The sequence below is a fragment of the Heterodontus francisci genome, unplaced genomic scaffold, assembly GCF_036365525.1.
Source record: "Heterodontus francisci isolate sHetFra1 unplaced genomic scaffold, sHetFra1.hap1 HAP1_SCAFFOLD_278, whole genome shotgun sequence".
Taxonomy (NCBI): domain Eukaryota; kingdom Metazoa; phylum Chordata; class Chondrichthyes; order Heterodontiformes; family Heterodontidae; genus Heterodontus; species Heterodontus francisci.
This window is the reverse complement of record NW_027141343.1, coordinates 1,529,480-1,532,953: the sequence shown is the minus strand read 5'-3', so window position 1 is coordinate 1,532,953 and position 3,474 is coordinate 1,529,480. Positions and strand designations below refer to the sequence as shown.

At 42.7% G+C, this 3,474-nt stretch overlaps 1 non-coding gene across 1 annotated transcript; it reads right to left on the bottom strand.

Moving 5' to 3' along the window:
• Nucleotides 1-3,165: 3,165 nt before the first annotated feature.
• On the bottom strand, nt 3,166-3,239 carry trnas-gga (transfer RNA serine (anticodon GGA)). Its single transcript has one exon. It is a non-coding gene; the product is annotated as a tRNA-Ser (tRNA).
• Nucleotides 3,240-3,474: the final 235 nt, after the last annotated feature.

The following is a 3,474-nucleotide window of genomic DNA, read 5'->3' as shown; positions in this document are numbered from 1 at the left end:
GCAGACGTCTTTATAGCGGAGACATGGACGGCCGGTGGGTCTGATACCAGTGGCGAGCTCGCTGTACAATGTGTCTTTGGGGATCCTGCCATCTTCCATGCGGCTCACATGGCCAAGCCATCTCAAGCGCCGCTGACTCAGTTGTGTGTATAAGCTGGGGGTGTTGGCCGCTTCAAGGACTTCTGTGTTGTAGATATGGTCCTGCCACCTGATGCCAAGTATTCTCCGAAGGCAGCGAAGATGGAATGAATTGAGACGTCGCTCTTGGCTGGCATACCTTGTCCAGGCCTCGCTAACCGGTATATAATTCGCTGTTTTCTTTCTGCCTCTTTTTTTAAATAGTGGAGTTACATTAACTACCGTCCAATCCATTGGAACTGTTCCAGAGTCGATAGAATTTTGAAAAAAGACCAGAAATGCATCTGCTATTTCAAGGGCCACTTCCTTAAGTACTCTGGGATGTAGATTATCAGGCCCTGGGCATTTATCGGCCTTCAATCCCATCAATTTCCCAAACATTCCCTACTAATACTGATTTCATACAGTTCCTCCTTCTCACTAGACCCTATGTTCCCCAACATTTCTGGGAGATAATTTGTATCCTCCGTTGTGAAGACAGATCCAAAGTATGTATTTAATTGGTCTGCCATTTCTTTGTTCCCCATTATAAATTCCCCCGTTTCTGACTGTAAGGGGCCCACATTTGTCTTCACTAATCTTTTTCTCTACACATATCTATAGAAGCTTTTACAGTCAGTTTTTATGTTCTCTGCGAGCTTACTCTCATACTCTATTTCCCCCTTCTTAATCAATCCTTTTGTCCTCCTCTGCTAAATTCCAAACTGCTCACAATCTTCAGTTTTGCTGCTTGTTCTGGCCATTTTATATTTCTCCTCCTTGGATCTAATACTTTCCTTAATTTCTTTTGTAAGCCACAGTTGAGCCACCTTTCCTGTTTTAATTTTACACAGACAGGAATGAACAATTGTTGTAATTCATCCATGCGCTCTTTAAATGCTAGCCATTGCCTATCCACTGTCAACCCTTTAAGTAACGTTCCCCAATCTATCATAGCCAACTCCCGCCTCATACCTTCATAGTTTTCTTTGTTTAGATTCAGGACCCGAGTCTCGGAATCAACTCTCTTCATCTTAATGAAGAATTTTATCATATTATGGGCGCACTTCCCCAAGGGACACCACACAACAAGATTGTTAACTAATCCTTTCTCATTACACAATACCCAGTCCAGGATGGCCTGTTCTCTAGAGGTGTTATGCACCTCTATCAATTCTCCACTCAATCTCCTTTGAGAAAGGCAGAATAATACTAGCTTTTCCAACCTAACCTTGTAACTAAAATCCCCCATCCCTGGATCCATTCTGGTAAATCGCCTCTGCGTCCTGTCAAGGACCCTCACATTCTTTCTAAAGTCTGCTGAGCAGAACTGGAAGCAACACTCCAATTGGGGCCTAACCAGAGTTTTATAATGGTTCAGCATCACTTCCCTGCTTTTGTACTCAATGCCTCTATTTATAAAGCCCAAGATCCCATATGCTTTGCGAACCACTCTCGCAATATGACTTGCCTCCTTCAAAGATTGATGCACATGAACCCCAAGTCCCTCTATTCCAGAACACTCTTTAGAACTGTGCCATTAAGTATATATTGCCTCTCCCTATTCCTTATGCCAAAATACATCACCTCACACTTGTCACTATTAAATTCCATCTGCCACCTGTCTGCCCATTCTGCTAGCCTATCACTGTCCTGTTGCAGGCAATTCATATCATCTTCACTGTTTGCCGCTCCTCCAGGTTTGGTGTCATCGGCATATTTTGAGATTCTACTCTGTATTCCAAGATCCAAGTCACTTACCTTGAGCAAAAAAAGCAGTGGTTCTAGCACTGACCCTTGGGGAACACCACTGTCGACTATCCTCCAGTCTGACAAAGAACCATTTAATAAGACTCGCTGTTTTCTGTCCTTAAACCAATTTTCTATCCAATTGGACACTGACCCTCCTATACCACGAACCTCAATTTTGTTAACCGCCCTTTTATGTGGTACCTTGTCAAACGCTTCCTTAAAATCCATATAAACAACATCCACTGCATTCCCTTCATCAACCTGCTCTGTTAGTTCATCAAAAAATGCAGTTAGATTAGTCATGCATGAACTCCCATTTATAAATCCATGCTCACTCTCCTTAATTAACTCGAACCTCTCCAAGTGACTGTTGATTTTTTACCCTGATTATTCTTTCTAAAACCTTACCCACCGCTGCTGTTAATCTAACTGGCCTGTAGTTACCTGGACTGTCCTTACACCCTTTCTTGAATAAGGGTGTCGCATTTGCTGCTGTTTAATCCTCTGGCACCTCCCCCGTATCCAGGGAAGATTGGAAGATTATGGCAAACTCTTCCATTATCTGCATCCGCATTTCCTTTCGCAACCTGGGATGCCAGCCATCCAGACCAGGTGATTTATCTTCCCTAAGCACAGCCAGCCTTTTTAGTACCTCCCTCTCTCAATTTGTACCCTCTCCATTGACTCTACTCTCTTCACTTCGACTGATATTTTGTCAAATTCCACTTCCTTAGTGATCACTGATACAAAGTACTCATTAAGTAGATTAACATTGCCCTGCACCTCTCAGCTTATATTATCCTTTTTGTCCCTAATAGGCCCGACTCAACCTCTTACTACCCACTTATCATTTACATGCTGCTCGAAGATTTTTGGGTTTCCTTTCATGTTGACTGCCAGTCTATTCTCATAGAAATAGAGAATAAGCAAATATAGAAGATGTAAGTATTTCCCATCCTTGATGAGTTGGAATTTTTTATGTTGTGGGTGGTAATGTCTTGGCCCACGAGTGTGGTGGAAGCAGAGACAATCAATGATTTGAAAAGGAAATTGGATGGATACTTGAAGGAAAGAAACTTGCAGGAGGAAAGGGATCGAGCTGGTGAGTGGAACTGACTAGATTGCTCCGGGGAGAGCCAGCATGGACGTGATAGGCCAAATGACCACCTTCTATGTTGTAAATGACTCTGTGTTGTTTCTCAAATTCAATCCACTGGTGCTTGGGAAATAATCTCAAAGTAAATTGTGCAACTGGAAAATCAGAACCAAGGCAAGGGACGCATAAGGAAGCAAAATTGCTCAAACCCGGGATTGAACCAGGGACCTTTAGATTTCCAGTCTAACGCTCTCCAAACTGAGCTATTTCAAACCTGCATTAACAGCAGCTTGGTGTCCTTGTTTTGGAAGAAAATGCATACATTCAAGTTTTCCAAAAAATTAAAGAACACAACATGTGAGTAATATTTCCCATTGCTTTCTCATTACTGATGGATTGTGAAGCGGGAGACAGCCAGAAGTACCACTGAGCCGCACAGACCCCGAGCTGAGAATGAAATGAGATCAAATTCAATCTTTCATAGTGAGATGCTGCTGAGAGGTTAGAGT